General features: G+C 34.5%; 1 protein-coding gene across 2 annotated transcripts in view; it reads left to right on the forward strand.

Moving 5' to 3' along the window:
- The first annotated feature begins 621 nt into the window (after positions 1-621).
- Calcrl (calcitonin receptor like receptor) overlaps positions 622-24,972 on the forward strand; it is a 90,214-nt gene continuing 65,863 nt past the window's right edge. Inside the window, exons 1-2 of one of the 2 annotated variants that reach the window (XM_027422703.2) lie at positions 622-866; positions 15,014-15,078. The gene's annotated coding sequence lies outside the window, so the exon portion shown is untranslated. The remainder of the gene's footprint in view (positions 867-15,013; positions 15,079-24,972) is intronic. The other variant, XM_027422704.2, reaches the window with a different exon arrangement.

The following is a 24,972-nucleotide window of genomic DNA, read 5'->3' on the forward strand; positions in this document are numbered from 1 at the left end:
ATTTTCTTTAACATTATTTTGAGACAAATAATGTAATGCTTAGGTTATATACAATGACATAATTACATCAAATATTTAAAAGTATGTGCAATACTTTCACACTCTGTACACAAGTTGGCTTTGTGATACATACACACATAATTATATCATAAAGGCATTTTTAGAAAGGATAGGCCAAAGCAAAATTGATTGTGGAATTGGATCACATATCAGTGCTCCGAATTATTGAGCCTAAAGTAATTGTGATTCTCATAATTCCATGCACATTTAAGAAGAAAGATGTGACAGATAACATTGTTCCTGTTTGTTCTGGGAACTCTAGTTCAACACACACACACCCACCCCTAACTCCTTTGATTCTTTTACACTCAGATTGCCTTCGCATCACAGTCAGCAAGTTCTAACAACTCAGTCTGCGTGAAAGCCAGCCAGCTTTTACTGGTAACAATGTGTTCACACAGCAAAGGATCTCTGTCTGTTCAGGCTGCTTCTTGCTCTTGTCAGAGTGAGAAGGGAGTTGCTGCTCCTTTCCTGGGGTAAACTATTTGAGAAAGAAAGTAACCTAACACTAACTGCAGGCGGGGCGGGGTGATGTAACAGGAAGCGGTGATGTTTCCCTTCTGCGGCTGATCATTTACAATCTGACAACACTCCCCATCTACCCAGAGCAAGCCCTCTCTCTCCAGCCCTGCCTTAGACTCAGGTTCCGCTGTCTGGAGCTCACTCATCCTGCCGGCAGGACCACAGTGCAAGGCTTAGACTCTTCTTCACCTCGTCTAGGGGAAACGGCTCTCCTGTGGAATCTCAGACAATCAAATTCCCTCCTGAGACTATTTCACACAGAATTTCTTTAGGAGCGGTGCTGGGTAAGTGAATTATTCAGACTTTTTATCCTCAGTAAAATTCTCAGGTAGTTTGGCAATGTTTCTAGCAAGAATTTAGTAAGTGATATTGAAACAATATTGAAACTGCCTTTTAAAAATTCTGCATAGGGAAACTAGTGAGTCTTACTCCACAGTGCGTGCAAAATCTGTTACTAGTGTATAAGGGTATTTACAGTGGCATTTAGAAAATATAAAATTACCAACTAACTAGTATTGTGAATGGACTGGAAGGCAAATTTCTGAACAAATATTTTAATCCGGAAACAATGCCGTTTAAAATTAGTTCTACTATTAGCTAAATCCAGTCCTGACAGCTGGAAAACATCTGCCCCTCAGGAAGGGTCTTTAAATTTTCCACATAATCAGTATTCTAAGGAAGGGGTGGCAGGAGACTCCCGGGGTCCAAGAGTCTTCCCGTGTGGCTGAACACAAAGCGGGGTTAAAAGAACAGCCACCGGCTTGGACTTCTGTTTGCCTTTCCCTTCTATCTACACTTAAATCCCTAACTACCGAACCAATGGCATTTTCACTGTTCTTTGTTGCCAGATATGTGTAAACACCTTTGCTTTTGTTTTGTTCTTGTTTGTTTTTTGGAGGGGGTGTTCTTGAACTGTTTCCACTGTATTTAGATCATGAGTGTTTTACAAGTTAGGTAAGGAAAACAAAAACAAAAAACCCCAAACAAACAAAAACAAAAAACAAAAAACCCCAACAAAACAAAAACATAGAACTGCCCAGTGTTGTTAAGAAAATGTAATGATTTCTGCATTACTTTATGTTTTTTTTTTTTTTTTTTAAACTTTCAAGCTTAGGAGTGGTGTTCAACTGTCCTTCTGCAAATTTGCAGGGAAGAATATGCTAGGAGCTCTCTATAGATACAAAAACAGTGACATGACAAGCAAGTGTATTAACTAATTAAACAGAGGAATTACATTAGGTATTCCAAGAAGCATTTGTGGAACAAAGCTGAGATGAAACATCTGTAATGCTCTCTCCCACAGTACATACTGTCCTGAGAATTTAAGAAACTAGTGTCTAGTTAACAAGTGGATGTTACAGGGGCATCACAAATTATCGATAGGGATGTAAGACATCAGATTTGGATTCAAATTGTGTTTAACTAACATAGTTATTGAATTCTGTGTTTTCTCACTTAAATGAAATTACACAGCGCTGAGATGTCTTTCAATGCTAGCTAGCAGTTTGACCACAGTCACCCATGGTCTGGCAAACAAACAGTATGTACAAACTCATCCTGAGTAAGTCCTTAATGATTTTTGGCTCTGTTTCCATACATGTTTTTCACTGTAATGGAAACATTAATTTGTAGACTTGCAATTTTTAGAAGCATTGTAGCTGATTTATGTTTTCAGTTTTTTTTATTACTATACCACTGTATTCTCAGATGTATAGAAATGCATAAGGTATTTTTAAGACATGAGTTTTTACAAATACTCATTAGGTGACTGGAGAAAGAAGTAGAATCAAAACATTAAATAACTGAATGTCATACAGTAACAGAAACTGAGCGGCATTATTCTAAGACAGATTTTTTTCTGCAATTAGGTACATTAATAAATTATCATAAATTAGCAACTAACACAAACTCTTCTGATTTTTGTTGAATTAATGCTCCAAATATATAATCATCTTGTATAATTTATTTAAATATCCTCATTTATATTAACAGAATTGTTTAAAACAATCTTTATTACCAAAAAACCATAACAGAAAAATGCCAGGCAATGAATAGGCATAGTCATTATCTGAGTTAATAACTGGTAGATAAAATAAGAATTCATATCATTCTAGAAAAAATGTGGCTTTTAAAATGAATAAACAAATGTCTGAGACTCAAACTATGTTTTTATCTATATTAGTTTAACTTTATAGGAGATATTCCTTGTAGCATCATAAAAATCAATGCATATAGTCTTAGGCAAGTCCTAAATATGTCAAATAAAAATACAGAATTCAAAAGCACCATGTCTCATGTGATCTGAAATACATTTTTACCTAAAATGTTCTATTTGTAAAGAGATATATTTAGATGGCTATTTGCAGTCAGTACAACAATAACATGTTATCTGTTTTATTTCTGCTTACTTAATTTTGATAGTAACTATTTATTCAGAATTGTTTTTTTAATTTTGCAGATAAATAAATACAATCACCTTTAAAGAATCAAAATAGGTATTCACAAAATAAAATGTATTTCCTGCTTTATACATGGCTTTGATTAATCCAGGAAAGCTAATTCTGCCTTTAGAGGTACAATGATGTCACTTTTCCAGAATTCAGATAAAGTCCAAGAACCTAATTCCTTGTTTTTGTTTGGGATTTAGGAAAGCTTCTAAAGCATTAACACAAGTCATATCTTACAGCAGAGTTAATGGAAGACAGGGGTCCAGCCTACAGTATAGCTTAACTCCTGACTCATTCAGAATTCATTCACAATGAAGATGAGTGACTAGTACACAACTGATGAGAGAACAAACATTTCTCTGGGCCTGGTTTTGAAGAGCTGTCTGTGGATGAACGCTAAACATGTATTTTTTTTTAAATGTAATCTTTTTCTACAAAGAACTATACTGCAATATTAAATTATTTTAAAAACTCACTTAATATGTAAAAGTATTCCAACTAATTGTGTAGAGAAAAAACTTTGCAAAATTATAAATAAGATCTGCATCCTGCCTAGGTGTGTCAGTCTTTCCCCCATTTGGGAAATGTCCCCTCGTATGGACATTCTCTTCCTGCCCCAGATTTTTCATTAATGGCAGTTTCACAAGCTCCAAGTATCTGCTCACCCATTTTAAATTTTTGGTTAACTGGAGAAAGAAGTAAAAACAATACATTAAATAACTCAATGTTTTTTCATTACTTTTAAATTCATGTGTAACTTTGAATATATGTGATCATAGTTGAATATTAAGTGAAGCAATAGGTAGAATATAATTAATTGCAAAATTTGGTGAATAAAAATGAAGCTATTGTGTTTAATGAAAAATGAAAAACATGAACTATATATCATAGTCTCATTATAATATTCATTTGACAAAAAGAACTATATTTTTATATTCTGCTGCAATTTTCAGGAAAGCAGAAATTCCTCAAAAAATCCAGGTGATTATTCTTTCATGTGTAATTTAGTATTATGATATTTGTCAGTGTATTAGTTTAAGACAAATAATCTCAACAGTTTTTAAATTATTTCAGTTTTTAAATTAATGAATTATTTTAGAGAAAAGAAAAAAATTTAATTCTGAAGAACACATTAAACATTTACTCCAAGTCAGGCAGTGGTGGCACACTCCTTTAATCCTGGCACTCAGGAGGCAGAGGCAGGCTGATCTATCAGTTTGAGGCTAGTCTGGTCTACACAATGAGTTCCAGGACAGCCAGGGCTATACAGAAAAACCCAGAGAACCAAAAAACCAAAAACCAAGCAAACAAAAAAGAACCCCCTAACCCCAATCAACAACAACAGACCCCCCAAAACAGCAGCAACAGCAACCATTTTACTCTCTAGTATTATTAAATAAATTTATCACTGGCCATGAACCAAGTTAGGGTCTCTTAGTTTGCTAGAAATATTATCACATAATAAATTTTATTTTTACAGATCACATTTCTTTCATTTCTTCTTCAGTTAGCTTCTTTATGTAACACTATATTATGTAACACAAATAAGTTAACATACTGCTTACAAATATGGTCAAAATAGTGTATAAAGGTTTTTAAAAGAAAAGGAGTTTAATTTATACATGTTTTTTAAAAAAATATGTTATATTTTTCTGCCTTCTAGTCAATTACAATATTTAATGTGACATGAAAAAGAAACAGAATAATAAATTAACCAATTATTTAATAATCCTATGATATTGGAGTTGTAACTCTTTTATTGCAGTCTTTGGGTGGAACCTGTTTTTGAGAGAACTCTTGCTCCCCTTAACACTATACCATTTTTTTTAAGCTAAAAGAAACTACTTTCATAGAGCACACACTATTTAAAACATCTTACCATTATTATTCTATTCAGGCTTATCTTGAGTTAATTGTGTTTACCCTGAGTCCAGTTGTGTTTTTCAGAAAAGCTCTAGTAGATCTTCAGACTGCATTTAGAGTATTAAGTAAGCAGGTTGGTTTGTGAGAGTGTTCTTATTACAACCCAGTTCCCTGGAAGGCCATTCAAGTGCTCTTGGATAGATAAGGCTGACTTTAACAATGAAAGCTAGTATAAACTTGGCTTATATCCAAACACTAACTGGAGACCAATAGTTGTGTAGTTATTTTTTTGTATATCTAACTCAATTTCACCTACTTTCTCAGTATAATTTGAAGGGAAAATGAAGACATTGGTCAAAGTTTGAGGGAGGAATGAGTACATTACATTTTTAATAGGAAATGATAATAAGTTGTGAAAAATAATTTCATCAGTATAAAACTGTTGTTAATAGTTCTGCAGCTATTTTTTAACATGAGAGGCAAAACAGAGACCTGCTTAGCTTAATAAATGGAAACCGGATACTAGAATAACTGTCTTAGTATTTTATAAAACAGGCTGGCTATGTGCGCTCCTTCAAGAACTTAATTTCAATAAAGTTGATATTTTAAAGACCTTTGAAAGAACATTCCAATATGCTTTCCTGGCTAAGGGAAAACAACTTATACACTTGCTTTAGAAATTCAGATGCTGTGTCCACACATGAGCCTAGTAGACTCTAGTCTTACAACATCCACATGTGAATCTCAAGTTTACCACTTAGTTTTCCTTCATCATCTATAAATTTGAGTGACAATTATGATGATTTACAAGGATTAGCATGAAGTATGTGAGAAAATACATCGACCGTGCTTAGGAGAATGTTTGGGTGTAAGTAGATGCTCAATCTATTTCACAGATCATCAGGTCTTTCTGAAACACAACTGAAGCCATAATGTATATCTGTACAAAACCCCAACATTCAGACAATGAAAATACTGTCTACTCATGATGGGGCATGAACAGTGTAATTTACAACTGCAGTATTTAAAGTGATTATCTGTTTGTCCTCATACAACATGTAGCAGAGCAAAATCTTGATTGCTATTTCTACATAAACTTAGAATTCAGTGTGGCTTGAGGGCTTGTATGTGTAAATCCAGCACTTACAAAGTGGAGGCAGGAGGATTACTCCAGTTTAGAGGTCAGCTTGGGCTATTAATAAGCTGTAATATAGCATCGGCTGCAGAGTGAGATGCTGTCTAAAGTAAGTGTCTAAATAAATTACTGTCAAGAGTGTCAAGAAAAATTTAGTTGTGAATACCATAACATCCATGGAAGCTTAAAACAAAAAGGAAATTGAGACCCAACAAACTCAATTTATGTAATTAAAAGTCTTTCTGGTTATTTGGGTTTTTACAGCATCTTGTTGTAGATATTTCTAATTACTTTTAAATGGTAAACACACATTTACCATCAAATCTCTCAAGAATACCTGTGCAAGAAGATGGAAAAACACATTTAGGTTGTGAAAGGATTGAGATAATTTATTGTAAGAGTTTGCTTTTGAGTATTTGTGGGTTATGACCTTCTTGAGAATGTGGTAAAAACTGAAAACCCTTTTTGAAGAGACAATAAACAAACAAACTTCAGTCCAAGAGACACATTTTTTAAAAATATAATTGCATGGGATTCACAGGACTTGCTGTTTGATGGAGCTTGCTTTTCTGACTCTCATCCATAGAGAGGTTTTCTCATTTGCTTTTCTGTTACGATTACAATCCACTATTGTGGTGGGGCACATTGAGGAAGAAATCCTTCGTCTTGCTCTTCCCATCATGGTTTAATTGCACTGGGGACACCACTGTTATAACTCACTTCACTATGTAGCTATTTGTATTAAGGAAATACTAGGATTAAAGGAATTTTCACTGCTAAAGTATGAAAGGTTAAAGCTGTTTTAGAATACCCCAACAAAGACACATATAATGTGAGTGGTGTAAAATTCATTAGATCAATCTTTGTTTCAGTGTGATTACCTCCTAATGTTTCATCTACAATCCAGAGCTGTCCCATTAATACTTGGATGCAGAAAAAAATGGACATATCAAGCTCTGATACTTTAGACAATACCATACTTAAACAACTGGCCACCGATCTTGTGACAAAATAAGGCAAGTAGAATACTGACAGCAGCATATATTGAGTTCATACCTCCAACGGACTTATTTGACTGTTGCCCAAAACATAGGCCCTATTTTATGTGTCATAAGGGGCTGAAGAGATGGCTCAGGGGTTAAGAGCACTCTAGGTGCTTTTCCAGAGGATCTAGGTTCAATTCCCAGTACTCACATGGCAGCTCACAACTGTCTATAACTGCAGTTCCAGGGGATTTGACACCCTCATACTAATGTACATAAAATAAAATTAAGTAAATTATCAAAAAACCAAACAAACACAATAAAGGCTTTTCCACCTGATAAGGGCTTGTTAAGTTGAAAACCATGTTGACAACTCTTAGTTAACTTTTATATATTTTAATTGGATGGCATCTTGCAACAATCTGCTGTAATTTATGCAATTGTTATAATTTTTTGAACTTTGTCTATTCCTCTAACATGTTCTTTTTCCATGTACAAAGGCTTTTCATTAATTTTCTAAACTTTTCTAGAGATGCCATTGGTGTTTAAAATTGCTCAATAAATGGTTGAATGAATGGATTTTATATACTGCTGTCTCTGCCACAGAAAACTGCACATTGACCTCATGGTTTTAGATGCTGGAGCTTCAATTCTGAATGTTTTAGAATCTCTGCACATGTCCAGAGAGGAAACATCTAGAAGCCAATTACTATTTTATTATCCTCAGTTCATCTAACGTTTGTCCCTACACTGTCTTTGTGAGGGAAATAAGCTGAAGGAGGCTTTCTGTGATGAGCTTGGTGTTCAGGTTTCACTGAATTCCAAGCAATGAGCCATTCAACTAGTATAAATAAGAATAGAGCCCAGGGTTTGACACAAAGTGTTGAAACCTTTCCACAAGAGGCCCGACAATGGCTGAAACTGGCAGAATTATTGTTGAAACTGGCAAACTTGCCAACTGTTGGCTGCTGACAAAACCTTACTCCATTACTTACTGCCTTTCTGGACAATGGAGCTAGGTCGTCTACAAAAGCAAAAAGCTTAGCAGTGGAGATGAAAGAAAGTAAATCAAGCATTTAAAAAGAACACGTGGGAGAATGCAAATTTGGTTTAACGGGGGTGGGGGTGAGGGTGGAGGTGGGGGTGGAGTTTAGTAGGCATCAAGTTACATCCTTGTCCTCTGTAAGTCATGAAGACTTTTAATGCCAATCAACCAGTATTTAATAAAAACTCTAAAAGGAATGCTAATTCTCAATGTCCTTCACATGTGTACAGTTTTGTAGGATTATTAAACTTAAAGCCAAATCACTATTTTATAAACTCAGAATATGTATTTATATGTATAGAAACAGATTCTCTCTCCCACACACACACACATGAGAGAGAGAGAGAGAGAGAGAGAGAGAGAGAGAGAGAGAGAGAGAGAGAGGGAGAATCATGATTAAATAAAATCTTGATCTGTCACCATGCTCCATGTTTGACTTTCACCTAAGGTATCTTTTGAGTTGATGTAATTTGCAAGTTGTAAAAATAACAACTTTTGTAAGTTAGATTCCCCATTTGTTTGAGTCATAGAGCTAACCATTCATTAAGAAACATCACATAGACATTCACTCTGAGCCCAGATATTTATGTAAGTCATAAATACAATAATTTTGGGAGGATTAAGAGTGACGTCCATTATATTTGGATACATATAATGTGTATTCAGAGCCTAATGAATGAAATATACATCATAGTTCCTATTTTCCCCTTATTTTCTAGTAGCAACGATGATTAAATTTTTAAGCCATAAGCAACGAACTGCATCGTACTCATTATGCTCTGCACTGCTGAAAATCAGCATTAAAACAACTTCTTATTGCCATTCTTTTCTGTCATTTAATTCTTAAACTTTCTAGCTTCATTCGAAGTGGCCATTATTAAGTACTGTATTTGTGATTAAATTATTATCATAAAGCATAGAGAATCATGCCTTGGCTTTTAAATTTAGTCTCAATGTGTTTCTAGAATGCAAAAATTTCTGCTTGCGTTTATTTTGTAGTTTTCATAAATAAGGTATGCTAGGAACATAAGTGCTGAAACATCTGATAAACAAGACAATGCAATACTGTGCAATGTATTTACTTCATTCCAGGTAGCACATACCAGGAAACAAGAAAGTAATGTGGGATCAATAACATTCAAGTAGGACAAAATGGCAATAATTTCTAACAAGTGGATTTGATTAAGCTATGCAAAAGGCACTTACAAAGAAATTACCCACAGGAAAATAAAGACTTTAATGAAATCTCAAGTCAAGTACTTTTGAGGGCAAAAATGATTAATTTCTCAATTTGCAGAGCCGCTTTCCTTTCTCAAGCTAGCACCAGTCTCTGGAGCGGCAAATGAGTTTCCCAAGTATACTTGTTCAGAAAACTACTGTGCCAAAATAATTCCTCTTCTTCATCTAGATTCAGCAGAGGCAACAAATACATTTGAGAGTCTTTAACCGAATACTACTTATAGGTTGAATATGGTATGTTAAAATATTTAATACTAAATTACACCTGGGAAATTTGCTGTGCATTTTGAATAGTTCAATAATTACTGTAATTAGCTCTCTATTGCATAGAGAAAGTTTGGTACCACATAGGATAGATGGTAAATGATGTGGTACAGTATGTTTTGACTCTTGTATATGCTGGTCTCCCTTTACTCTGTGAAACATCTCCCTGCAAGTGATTGGCGCCTGACAAAGTGAAGTAGTTTCTGAATCAATTTTTAAACCATGGTGTTACCTGCAAACAAATGTTATTTATAGTATTTGATAAGAGTCACTTCAGTTAACTCCTGTGGAGAATTACCAACTTCAGAAAGTTCGAGAAAGGCATTTTTTTGTTTGTGCTGTTTTTTGAGACAGGGTTTCTCTGTAGCCTTGCTGTCTGGGAACTCACTCTGTAGACCAAGCTGACCTCGAACTCATAGAGATCCACCTGTCTCTGCCTCTTGAGTGCTGGGATTAAAGGTTTACAACACCGATGTCAGGATTAGACAAACATTGGTATGTACCACACTTTGGTCAAATATTTTAAAACCCATAAACATTTAACACAACCTAAAGTTTTTCACTTTTGAGGAAATCCAGAGGATCACACTTGCTACAAGTAGCAATTTGGAAGAAAAGCTTGGAGACGTGTGCAGAAGTTAATGAAATCAGAAATTAAATGAACAAAATCAAAGAGGGAGGCACTAATCAGAACACTACACCTTAATTAACAGTAATTATTAATAATTAAGTGAAAAGTCTGATATAAAATCAAGAATGAAATTTGAAAGTAAAAGGAACTACATAAGACAAGAGGAACACTAAATGAACTCAGCAGTTTGAATTTATACAATTAAATGTATATGAATGGTGTGTATATGTGTGTATGTGTGTGTAACAATACTAATCAAAGAATAAGAAGCTAAGAATTTGAGGATGAGGGAAGTGTGGAAGGAGTTGTAGGTATAAAAAAGAGAGGGAATGGTGTAAATATAAAACACATATAGGAAATTCTCAAAACTAAATGAATTTATTTAAAAAAAGGAAAATTGAATCAAATGAGCAAAATAACAGGATAAAATAAGAGGCTAGTCCAGAAGATAGGCTGGCTCAATAAGACATTTTATTTGTCCCAATAATAAAAAAATAAAAGCCCAATCTAAAAGCATATCATTTAAGATGTGGAGGGACTAGGTACATGACCATGGATTATGGGCATTACAGAGTAGGGTCTACTTTTTAAATTAATAAGTAAATCTAAAATTGTGTTGGGAAAAAAAAAACTTTATCTTATGTTTTTGGGTACTAGGGGTTAATGGTTAAGCCTAAGAGTTACTACCTGAGATAAGCTCCAAGAAGTGCCTATTAAGTTGTGAAAAGCAAATAGATTTACTGTCTTCTTGTTTTAAATATTGAACTCAGTTGGTCAAGATAATGGCTTCACCTCTAAGTGGTGCTATCTTGAAGTTTAAACTGTTGACAGGTTCCAGTTTCCTAGGATAGGTTCTGAATAGAAAGTCGTCACACTGAAAGGATCAGGATTATTAGGTAAAGTTTAAATCCTTTTCATCAAACCTATCAGACAGTATGAGGTTACCTAAAATTCCATCACCAGTTTCCTAGAAGACTCAGAAAAAAAGTATGATGTAGATTTTAAAAACAAAGTCAGATGGCTAGAGTTCACACAAATAAATCATACTCATTAGATTCCAAGTACATAATTTTTTCATGTAACAATACTTGCGAAATTCCATGAATATTCTAATATTTTGGCTGTAAAAGGAAGAAAAATATTCAAATTGGATTGTACTCTGAGAGTCAAAGCTATCCCCTCTATATTCTCATCATACATTGTACTTCTATGTTTTGACATAAAGATTCAAAATGCACAATTCTAGACAGTCATACTGTGCTAACGTGCTACAAAGTCTACTCTCTAAACCTTGTATCTCACTTGAAGGCTGTATCTATCACCAATATCCAATTTAAGTAGACACCCCTTTACTAGAAACTGGTTTATTTGATCATCAAGTTCTTGCCTAACTATTCACACATACAACCCCACCAGTAAACTGTTACTGTATGCTAGGTTCTAGATATCTGGAGATACTTACCCCTGGTATGACTTTCTAAGTAATAAATCATTTAGCTTTAATATTTTGATTTTTACTTTATGAAAGTGCAATCACATTTTCTGTAGCAATTGATTCTTCTTCTTCTTCTTCTTCTTCTTCTTCTTCTTCTTCTTCTTCTTCTTCTTCTTCTTCTTCTTCTTCTTCTTCTTCTTCTGTTTTTCAAGACAGAGTTTCTCTGTGGCTTTGGAGGCTGTCCTGGAACTAGCTCTTGTAGACCAGGATGGTCTCGAACTCAACTGCCTGCCTCTGCCTCCTGAGTGCTGGGACTAAAGACATGCCTGGCTGGCAATTGCTTCTTTCACATAGCAATGTACTTTGTGATGCACATTACTCTTAGAGTGTGTTGTGTGATATATTATTTAACACTACTGCAGTATTTCATTGTGTGAATATATCAGAATGCATTTACCCTTTCTCTTGCTGAGGAATGTTAGAATTGTTTCCAACATTTGACCTTTACAAGAAAGGAAGTCATAAACAGTTCCCCTATGTATCTCCCCATACACCTAAATGAATGTTTTTTTGTAATTTTTTAAATTTGTTCAAATTAGGAACAAGCTTGCTTCACATGTCAATCTCTTCTCCCTCTTCCTCCCCTCCCCCACCCCTCCCCCCTGAATGAATTTCTTTCGAGAAAATACTTATGAGACATATTTCCAGGCAATCCATAGTGCTGAACCAATGTAAATTCTTACCAACAGCAAATGAGATATTAATTGCACCATAGCCTTTCCAAAACTGTGAATTGTTGTCAAACTTTCTAATTTTGCCAGTCTGGAGGGTGTAACACAATACCACATTGTGGTTTTGATTTACATCTCTCTGGTCATGAATCATGGGGAATTTTCATGTAAAAAGAATAAAAATTTTCCTTTCAAACATTTTCTTCCAGTTGGTAATTGAAGTGATTTGGAGGAACTGTGACTAATCCACTTTTTGTGGACTATCTATCTATCTATCTATCTATCTATCTATCTATCTATCTATCTAGTCTGTCTTTCTATCTTCTGTCTATCTGTCCATCATCTATCAATTATCTTCTCCAATCTATCTATCTATCTGTTTATCATTTGTCAATCATTGGCTTGTATATCATCTGTCCTCTCTGTGTGTATATATGTACCTATCAAATATTAAAAGTAAGTTATGGAGTTTAAAAGTCACCTGAATATGATGTATCTCTTTCCCCACTGTTGTAATATTAACTTCTTATACATTAAAACATTATAGAAGGCATTTGGAGTTTGCATCCTTCACATAAGTCATAATTTGGCAAATACATAATTGTTTTTGTAAGCATCATTTGACTTATCTCTTTTATTTTTTTCAAGGTTTTGATTTTCATTTAATATAGTTAGGTGTAGGTTTGCTTCTCTTTAGCTTAACTGTTGACTATGGCAACATTTCAAGAAGAAAGTTTATTTGCGTATGTGTATATCCTCTATTTCTTTTCAAAGTTCCAGGATTTAGTTCATTTTAATTCCATTGTCCAGTCAATTTAAACATTAAGCTACTGGACAAAATTAGTTGTTTCTTTCATTTTTTATTTAGATATCTTATGCTTCCATGAGGTTTGTGTAATAATAATTTTCATGCTTCATATTGTATATTCATCTACTTTTACCACATTATTTGATACTGTATGCATTAATTTCTATCTTATAAAATAAAAGTATATGGCAACTCATACACTATAATTTTCCTAATATATGCAAGATGTTTATCAACAAAAATTAACTCCATATTTAATTTTATGCTAATTAGTGTAGTTGGTTTCATGATCTAATACCCAAGGGTTCAAAATATTCTTCCATGGTTACTTTTACTGGGATTAAAAAAAAAGAAAAATTTTGAATTATACTGAGAAAGAACACTGATGTCCCTCAGCTGTTTCTATTTCTAGTGGCATTTTTTAACAAGTTGGGAAAATATTCAAAATAAACTTCAACTTTGAACCTGTTGAATTCCATATGGGTGCCAATAAAGCCTGAGGCTGAAGAGTTTTTATTTTTTTCAAAAACATTTTTAGAAAAGTCCCAATTCTAGAGTTAGATAGCTTGGTTCATATCTAAATAAACCTATTTAATATAACCAGATCCTGATCTTAATAATAGCAATATTAGATTACAATTATATATAGAAATTATGGAAACATGATAAGCTTTTCTTAATATAGAGCAATATTACAAGGTATTAAAATAAATTCTGGTTCACAAAATAACTTTATTGCTTTTAAAAATACTCTATCTTGATATGTTTGACTGTTCACATAAGCCTTTGTCTTGACATTATACAAATCTTTGACGATGACTTAGATGGTCACTAAAGCATAACAGTGGATTAATACATCATGAAGACAAAACTCAACAAAAGTTTCTCAGATCACAATGGGCATTAAACCATCACAAACACAAATTTGACATCTTTGAAGTTCAACTAATTTTAGTACAGTGTGAATGTAAAGCAATGAAAGCTATATTATGATTTCATCTTACTTTCAACATTCACTCAACCTGGAAAGATACACATAAGCCAACATATGTATTCAGCTTATTTAGTGGTAATAGATTCATTTATTACTAGGACTCTGTATAAAAAGAGTTCAACTTCGTTTTTTACCCTGTAAGCCTCTGCATTCTTCTTTGACCAGGTCTATGACTCCCCATTGCTTTTAATATTTCTACTTTGATGGTGCTAGCCTTCTACCCATACCTTGAACCAGCCAACTCATTCCTGTCCCCAAACTGTTGATCAAGCCATCATTCTAGGACTAACCTTTCCCTAGGGCAGTCACAGCAACCTCCCTCCCCTTACCAAAGTCACTGTTTCTGTGCCACCTCCTCAGAGACTTTTCATGACTGTCACAGTCTTCTATATTTCCTTCATCTGCTTTATTTTTCTTTGTTGCACTTATTACTGCTGGACCCTTACATATCTAATTATTGGTAAGATTTTGCCTTAATAGCTCCAGAAGGCCAGGGACTATGGTATCCTCAAGTTACAGAGCAAAGGTACACTGAGGCAGACTCAACTCCTAGTGCTAAGATCTCAAACAATAGGAAACATCTGCCTTCATGTTTTGTCCCTCAATTACCCCCATTATAAGGATACGTCACTATGCTACAAAACAAAGCTCTTTTTCACTTCCAGGCTAGCTTAAGGGTAACCTAATTGCGACAGACATATCTCCTCCAAACTTCCCTTTCAAACATACCATTTAAAACTGTAATTTTAACAGAGAAACACACTAGTATGTATATGCTCTTCAGTTAAGTTCTGTAAGATCCCATTTTCTACTCACAATGTTACCAAATTCACAGGAATGTTCTTTTGTCATCCAGGGCCCTATGATGATACACCAACTTGTGCTACCAACTGTCAAAACTTTGGACTGTCTAACATGCAGGTATTGCATATATTTCAACAAAATATTCAAAGTAACATCTTAGATTGCCAATAAAGTCAAGGATATTAAGAATGCATTAATTATAGGAACAAGAACTTCACAGAATAGTGTATACATAACTTTTAAATAAAAAGAAACCTTCAGTGGGAACCCACTAAATTACTGATAACAGTAGAATTATGCACACCTTTCAATTCAAGATTATTTTCTTAAGCCACTGGGGAGTAGAATTAACCCTATAATTGTGTTTCTTTGACCAGATGACTAGGAATAGTAAGTTAATTTTGAATGTGTCCTATCAGTTTTTTATTATAGTGATTTAATGAGATAAGCCATGCTTATACATATATGTCACATTACTCTAGAGAGGTTTTTAAGTATTATAATATGGCTAGGCTATTGCTTTGAACTAACTGTCCTCTTTGTATAGAGTTCTTCATTTTCTTAATCACATAATCACTATTATTACACTATACACCTATAAGTGGGGTGAGATAAATTTTTGTTATGGTTGGAGAGTCAAAGATACCTTATTTATATAAAAAAAGAGCAAGAATATAGGGGAATGAGTTGTTTCAATGATTTGCTGTATTCCAGATACTATTTTTAGGGATCCCTAGAAAAGAGTGTGAATTTTATTCTGTCAAAGAATAGCAAGGGTGCTTCTCAAATGACAGATGTGTTCAGTCATTATAGAGTGATGGCAACTAAAATAACTATGTGTCTATTGAAACATGTGATAGTCCCCTCCCCATAACATTTAATTAGATTTCCTTACCCTAACTTACTTTTGGGCTGAAAGGCTTTTAATAATTCAATAATTATTTTCTTATCATGGTATAATTATACTAATGAAAATAAACTGTACTAAATTGTGTTATCTTAAATTCAAAGCTCCTTGAGATGGTTCCTTTTTTCTGTTTTTGAGCTGTTTTTTTTTTTTTTTTAAATTCCCAAGTTATGCTGCCAGACCTCAAAATAGAGCACATGTCATAGTTCTTTGTCCCACTGGCTGTCTTTGGGAACTCATCATTGTTCAGTCCTTTTATGTGCCACCTTCCTCTGCACATTACATTCCAGATGACTCACTGTTTCTTGAAGCAAGGTTTGAGTGCTTCAGATTTGTACAGATAAGTGACAGCTGCCTTTTTCTTCCTGACATTTTCCAAGTGATGTTCTGCCAAATCACTTCTCATGGCACTCCAATTTGCTTCATATAGATAAGGAGTGAAGACTCTATAACAAAATAATGTTTTTCTTTTCTGGTTTTCTGAAACAGGGCTTTTCAGTTTAACAGCTCCTGGAACTCTGTCTGGAGACCAGGCTGGCCTCCAACTCACAGAGACCTGCCTGCCTCTGTCTCCCAAATGCTGGGGTTAAAGGCATGCACCACCACCATCCAGTAAGAATTTTTTTTTTAATAGAAAAGAACTGACTTTGGCTTCCCAATGTGTGCATCCATCATAATTTGATGTTGAAGAGGATTATATAATATTTTAGAATATCATTCCAATGTGCAAACTGTAGTGTGTATTTAGTAGTTTGGAAGAGCTACAATGAAAGGTTCAGATTTAAACTGCTGTTTCTTTAGTTGCTTTATCTCATATGACTTATTGAGTGTGGATCAGACTCTCTCGTGTGTGTGTCTGTAATTATTTTATTTCTAACAATTAAGTTTAAAGAGCAAATATGTTTAAATTCTATCAAGAAATAGGTTCAAGCCCGGCGTTGGTGGTGCATGCCTTTAATCCCAGCACTTGGGAGGCAGAGGCAGGTGAATCTCTGTGAGTTTGAGACCAGCCTGGTCTACAAGAGCTAGTTCCAGGACAGCCTCCAAAAAGCCACAGAGAGACCCTGTTATGGAAAAAAATATAGGTTCACAAAATCATGCCCATGTAGATGAAACATGTAGCTAGAAGTAGCGACAACCTTCCATTATATCCATTTGAACCAATAGTGGTTTAGTTTTGGTCTAATAAAATAGCCTAGAGTCAAGAGAAAGATGGGCATTATCTCTGACTAGATTGCACTAATTCTATCACTTGCTCAAAACTTTCTGATTCCAAAATGGTAAAGATATTAAATTTATAATATGTTTCTAAACATTCCTAGGTACATTTCACATTTAAATCTTTATCTAATTTGAATTGAACCTAAAATATTTCTCTCCAAATTAAAGACAATCATGTCATACCCCTTTTGTTAGTTTATTCTGGCCATATTGACTAAAGATTCAGTTCAATAATTATTACTAAACTAAATAACCAAGTTGTTTGCCTTCTAGGTTCCATTTGACATTTTAAAAACTTGACTAGAATTATTTGTTAATTATACTTAATGTTATTTTGAAGATAAGTAACATTTTTTTGGTCTTGGACATATGAATATAAATATTGGTTCATAATAAATATTTTATTATTGTTTTATTTTCTGTCTTGACTTAATTAACCTTTCTGTCAAATCAGGTTAGATATCTCCTACCAATTATGTTAATTTTGATAAAATTTTGACCTAAAATTGCTATACTAGAGTGAAATCAGTAAAGTGTAATTTTGCTCTATTTATTTTCACACTGGGTGTTGAACTGAGGACCTCAGACATGCTAGGGAGAGGCTATACAAGAGCTACATACCTGCCTGTCTACAACCCATGGGGATCTATGAGAATTATATCTTTATCAGCTACTCTTCCCTTTGAGTCATCTTACTCTGTTGTGCCATCTTTATATCTTTCAAAGAATGTTTAATTTTTGCCTACTTTATCTCTTCAGTTGTAGGTTCCTTTGGCATGTCACATTAATGTATAAAATCCTACTAATATGTTTAGAAATATTGTTTATATTACTACTGGTCAGTAAAGAAAGATGCAACTCATTTACAGTCTGTGTTTCTGTTCAAATGAGCGAGTTTCTACTTTAAACATTTGAGAAATGTCTAGAAACTATGAAGAGACAAAGGATATGTTTATAAAGAAGGCAGAGCTGTTGACTGCAGTTTTTACAGGAAGTTCCTGCTGTGGCTAAATGCTCTTTACTTTCTCAGACTACTATAGATATCTCACAAAGGAAAACCAAGCACAAATATTTGCACCCTTTAATGTGTTGGCTCTAAAACCTTCCAGCCAATGAAAAATAGACCTTGGATGTAAAGAAAGTAAAGCTATGATCCAATCAGCCTGCAGTTGGAAGTGCCAAATCCTAGCTCCTGATTCATATTCATAGTGGTTGTTTGGAAAGGTCCATTTCTTTGCAATCAGAACATTTTTATTCTGTTCTATTATTGTCATTTGGTCTTCTATGCTTTTTTCTTATGTGTATGAGTATTTTGCCTGCATGCATGTGCACCATGTGCATGCCTGGTGCCTAGGAGGTTGAAAGAGAGTACTAGATTCTCTGGAACTTGAATTACAGGTAGTTATGACCTATCATGTGGGTTCTGGGAACTGAACACAGGTCCCTTGAAGAAGCAACAAGTGATCTTACCCATTAGGCCATCTGTCTAGCTTCCTGACACTCTATCCTTGATATGGTCAAATTCATTTATATAGTTATTTGAACTTTGAAATAAGTAAAATAACTGGCATCAATTCACTCTAAAATAGAAAGACATTTTATGAAACCTTTCTAGTATTGTTTAAATTTCTAGCAAAACACAAAAATTACCTAGGTCTAAATTTCACATTTCATTTATTCTGGGAAGGATTCTGAAAGGCAGCATCTCTGGGTTCTGGTGTTATTTTCTTTGATGTTGTTTTACTCTTTATTTCTGCCATGTTTCTTTGAGTAGATTATTGTAACATGACTGTTTTGCTTCATGTATATATTAGTTTTCAAGAAAAAATCATAGTCCAACTGATTCTATAAAATAATTGAACTTCATTTCAGACATAAGAAAAATTTAACTTTATTCCAAACATCATTTTTTTTCAATTGTTGTCAAGAATCATGTGTGACAAACATATTAATTTAAAATCTTTCTTAAAGCTTTGCTTGGAAGTATATAAATATTATCCCTGCACTTGGGTAGCAGGGTCAGGAGAACCAAAACTCACAGACAGTCTGGGGCTACACAATGAGACCTTGTTTCAATCAATCAATCTATCAGTCAATCAATCAATCAATCAATCAATCAATCAATCAATCAATCAAACAAAACAAACCAGTCTGTTTCCCACTCTTATGTGTATGTCTGTTCATGCATATGTTGGCTTCTAAGACATAGGACAACATTGAGTGTTCTTTTTATTTTTGTTTGTTTTTTTGAGAAAGGGTTTCTTTGTGTGTAGCAATGACTGTTGTGGAACTCACAGACATCTGCCTGCCTCTGCCTCCCAAGTGCTTGGATTAAAGGCATGTGCCACAGCTGCCCAGCTGAGTGTTGTTCCTTAACAGGCCTCTATCTTGTTTTATGAGACAGGAGCTCTCATTAGCCTGGAGCTTACCTTACAAGTGTGATGAGCCCTCTTCCCTAGCATTGTAGTACCATGTCTGTCTTTTTTTGTAGGCTTTGGGGATCAAATTCAGGTTATCAGGCTTTGAAGACAGCACTTTAAATGTCTGCCTGAGTTATCTCCTAGTCCCCAAATGGGTCCCATTTAAGAGAAAGAATAGAGATTCATCATTACTTAAAATATATTTAGGTAGATCAAAATCTGTTAAATCGTGTTAGCAGACAGAAGGACAGATCATAATCTCTTCATTTGGAGACTTTGTTATGGCCAATAGCAGCTCTTTATCAATGAGTAAATGGAATTTAATATAACATTGATACATTACAAAATTTTCTTTTAGATTCCTTGTAGAATAATATCACGTTACCCCCAGTAGTTGATTAGTTATCATCCTATGGATGAAACATTCTGCTAGAAAAGTCAGAATCAAAATGTTAGACCAGCCCAAAAGAGTTTCATTTATAACATATCTGACCGTTCAGCCTTACTCACAGTTCCTCTTTATACTTCAACACTTTAGTTTCTGTTTGCCTCCTTTTCATATATGTTATTATAATGGTGTCAACTAGATTTAATCAACAAAGAATTAGACTAATATATTTAATTGAGTTTATTAAGAAGATACTATGCAAATGAGAAGTACAGAATCAGGCCTGGTGGCCTAGGGCTATAATCTTAGCTAGTCTATTTGGGAGGATAAGGCAGAAGACTTGCAAGCTTAAGGCCAATGTGACTTATCATGACTCCATCTCAGAATAAATGAAGAAAAAAACTGGAGATAGAGTTCTGTGGCAGGACTCTTGCCCAGTACACACAAAGCCTTAGGTTTAACCCTAGTAAAACTATACAAAATATTAGAAAACAGGAGATATTCTCTGACTTTTATATGGGATAGCAGCTCCGTGTAATTCAAAATTTGTAGATATTTATAATCAGAAATGATTAGGATGGAAATGTTCCACATAGCCATTATCTATAAGCTAGCTATTCATCAATTTTATATCATTGCTATTTTATAAATTGACAGATATAATTGTATGTATTTGGCATCTACAATGTGATATCTGGAAGCCCATTTGCATGGCATAGGACTTATAAATCCAGCCAATTAACATATGGATCCATTTGCATATTTGCCATTTTATTTGTTTATTTTTTTGGTGGGAATACTGCTGGCATTTCTCAAGGATTCCTTATAATGCCATTAACTACGGTCACCATGCTGTACAATCCATGTATCTTTTGAACTTCTTCCTCATCTGTAACTAATTTTGTGTCCTTTGACCAATATCTCCACAATCACCAACTCCTCCATAAGGCCTTTGGGGACCACAATGTACTGTCCAGGTGTGTAAGATCAATTATTTTAAGTTCCACAAGACTGTGGCTATGTGGTGTTTCTCATCCCATGCCTGGCTTATTTCTCTTAGTATAATGCCAATTGAGTTCACCAATGTTTTTTCAAAAAATGACTCCCTACTTCTTTCATGGCTGAATGATGCATCATGTGTGTGTAGCACATTTCTTCAGCCATTCACCAGTTGAAGATACTTAATTTGGTTCTTTATCTTGGTTATAAACACTGTTGCAGGCTTCATGTTCATAAGAAACATGCAGTCGTGCCATAGCTGGATTATAGAAGAGTTCTATTTTTATTGTTTTAAAGAAATTCCATTTTCTGTAATGTCCATATTCGTTATATTTCCACCCACAATGGAAAGTTTTTCTTTTTTCGCCATGCTGACACATCATTTGTCATCTTTCATGGATTTCATCATAACTATTCTAACAAGTGGGAGGTGATATCATGGGGGCAGGGTTAGAGAGATACTGATTAAGGGATGAAAAATGAGGTGTAGATAGGGCATGGTCACAGTATGGGGATTATAGTCTATGACATATTTTCTTGACATATCAACCATTCAAAAAATTTTCAGCCAGTATTTTGTTTAAAAAAAATCATAGTTTAAAATCCCTTTGTTGCTGAATGAAATAATGCCAAAGGCACAGCAAGTTTCCTGCCATAGACACCAGTGGATTCTGAAACAGCATGCAAGGTATCTCTATGCACTTCAATTTATCCAGAAGGATTTGTTTCCCTTTTGTTTCTCAACATTTTTAAGGCATGCTACTTTTGTTGTTGTTGTTATTTTGTCTGGAACTCATAGTCTACTGTTACATTTGCTTACCCATGGGCACACTTTCAAGAATTGGCTTGGGGCATGCTCACTGTTCTCCACGGTACTATTGAAATCTCTTTTGTGTCTGAAAAGTTCAATGACATTCATGTTATATTAAGCCCCTAGTCAATATCTCAATGTTTAGATGACATTCATGTATATTTGTCTGGAGTGGAATTCTCTCCTTCCCTGTATCCCATTTTCCATCAGTTAATGAGTTCACACTCCGATGACGCAATGCACCCAAGCCTCTTCTTGATATGTTGCCATTAGGACTTTTGCAACTTCATTCATTGCCCCAGGCCTTCGATTTGTGGCATTAACAAGGGAATATTTCAACAGCATCATTTTCTGTTTCTAACTAAATCAACTAGTTAATCAATACAAAAACAGAACACTTGGCATTTCATGTTTTTAGGAGGTTCAGTTTGTAAATGGATGGGGACAAGAGTATGAAAGGAATGGATTGCCTTCATAGCTTCAGGCAGATGGCATTTTTTTTTTTAATTTTGCCAATTTCACACATGTGCTTTAACCTAGGGTATTTTATATTGACAAAAAGATAGGTTTTTTTTCATTCTCTTGTAAGACAGGTGGCTCATAATTATGGACTTTTTCAATACAGAACAGATTTCAAATGAACCCCTTTTGACTTGGCTGTGGTCTATGTAAAGAAATTAGCAGTAAGCCTAAAATGTGACCATATTTACAATCTTGTTATTTAAAGTTATTTAAAGTTACTATTATGTAAAACAGTTGACTAATATTGAGAAATCCAGAAAACTTTGTGAATAAAAATATATTAATTGACTTTGGTAAACAACTGTAATTATGCAGCTTTGCCATAATCACAGCATGGTGAGAGAATTTCCTTCTTAATGGGTCCTAGTGGGCCAGCAACCTATGTATGTAGCATGAAATGCTAGACAAAGGGGTAATTAGCATCCCGAATTCTGTGGAGCAGGGCCATGCAAGATTCCATCATGATACTCAGAAGAGCTGAACAAGTTAAAAATATTAACAGTTTTTTTTGTGATGTTCCATTTATCTTTGCTGTAGATAATGGAAACCATGGAAACTGAAAGCAATGGCAAGAAGGGATTACTGTTTCTTAGTTTGTGATAAAAAGATAGATCATAACAAATGCACATATAAGTAATATAAATAAGCCATTATAACACTATTCTCTCAATTTAGATATAACACTTTCCATTCTTCCTGCTGGATTGGAGCAACTAATTATATCCAATATTAAATTTTCATTGCAGTAATAGCTAACAATGAGTGCTTATACTTTGCTAGAAAATGTTTTTAGCTCCCTACATGCTGATCTTTCATTTTGTGATCACATAAATACTATATAGAGCACAGCATCATGTTTTATTTATGTAAGCATTGAATTTAGAAGAGCTAAATACCTTTTCCAAGTTACAAAGATATGTACTTACGTTTATATGAATAATCAACACAATTCAGCCTCAGTCATTATTTATATTATATTTGGTATTTGCAAATATCTGACTCCAACTTCCTCCAGATCTAGGTGTTGGCAAACCATCTCTGAATTACCCCCACTGGTATTGCATAGCTCAAACACAAATCACAGTTTTCTCTCTGTGTGTACATTTTTTTTTTTTTTACCATTAACACATAAAAGAAGTATTGGAAGATCAGGGCATTAACAATTAAGAACTGCTGGTGGTATAATAATTTGTTATTATCTGGAGTGTTCCAAACCCACTTTTGTCTTTTTACTATGTTAATAAGAATGATTTACACTTTATTAGAGTCTAATAACATTATCTGGCTTTCTTCCTATGTGAGGACGGGCAAGTACAATCAATCTAACTGATGAAAAGAATAACAACCACAGCAGAACAGCAATCAGATAAGCACTGCATTTCACTTGCAAGTTGAAAACACACCACAATAATCATGGTATAATGACATGCCTTGCTCTTGTCTGTTGCTGTTGCTCATTTTATTTCTCCTATTTAGAATCTATTCTCTCTCCTCTTTCCCCCATCCTCTCCTTATTCTTCATGGCAAAGTTGTTCCAGCCATCTGAGACATTTCCAAACCTAAAACCATATAATAACCTATATTTTTATCACAAACTAAGAAACAGTAGTCCCTTCTTGCCATTGCTTTCAGTTTCCATGATTTCCTTTATCTACGGCCAAGATAAACAGAACATCACAAAGAAAAATTATTAACATTTTTAACTTGTTCAGCTCTTCTGAGTAGCATGATAAAATTTTGTATTGCCCTGCTCCATAAAAGTCAGGATTCTAACTACCCCTTTGTCCAGCATATCATGCTATATACATGTGCGGCTGGCCCTCTGGGGCCCATTAATCTGGTAGGAGCTGCCTTGCTTTTCGGGACAGCAGTCATTGTTTGTGTTTGAGTTTATTTTATTTTGCATGATTACCAAGGCACAAAAGAGTAGTAATGCTGTCAATCAATTTTATTGCAGTATTTTGTTATAATTGCTCCATGTTCTGTTATTAATTACTTTGATCCTATTATACATTAACCATGAATTAAACTTTATTGAAGTTGTGTATATGTATGAGAAAAATCTGCTGGCAGTGTTGAAATGCACTCCAGTAGTTAGGAGAATGATTACAATTAAATATTTAGCTTGTTTACTTTGCCTTTTCTACTAGATTACAAATTCTCCAAGATCAAAGTACATTTATCACATATACTAGTTATAATCATACTGATAGAAAATAATAAGTATAGTTGTATGTTGAATTACTTACTGAAATTTAACAAGTAACAGATACTTTGAGGAGTCACAGACTTTGAAAACCAAAAGCTACTCTCAATACTTAATCTACCCACTTTATTTTATATGAAACCTGAGGGTATTGAGGCTTGAGTCAAACAAATCCTTACCTTTGGATGCCTAAATTAAGAGAAAGTATACTTAGAAAATAGAGGAAGAGCCGGGCGTAGGTGGCGCATCCTTTAATCCCAGTACTCGGGAGGCAGAGGCAGGCAGATCTCTCTGAGTTCGAGACCCACCTGGTCTCCAGAGCGAGTGCCAGGCTCCAAAGCTACACAGGAGAAACCCTGTCTCAAAAAACCAAAAAAGAAAAAAAATAGAGGAAGAGAAGTTACACTTTCTGAATAGTTGAGAAAAGTAGGCCAATGATTGAAGCTGCATGGCTACAGTAATCCATGCTGGGGTGTGGGACACTAGTTAGAAAAGCACAGTTTCTCGTTGAAGGAAAAAACTCATCCCACCCACCTA

Source organism: Cricetulus griseus, chromosome 6, assembly GCF_003668045.3.
Source record: "Cricetulus griseus strain 17A/GY chromosome 6, alternate assembly CriGri-PICRH-1.0, whole genome shotgun sequence".
In the NCBI taxonomy this organism is placed as follows: domain Eukaryota; kingdom Metazoa; phylum Chordata; class Mammalia; order Rodentia; family Cricetidae; genus Cricetulus; species Cricetulus griseus.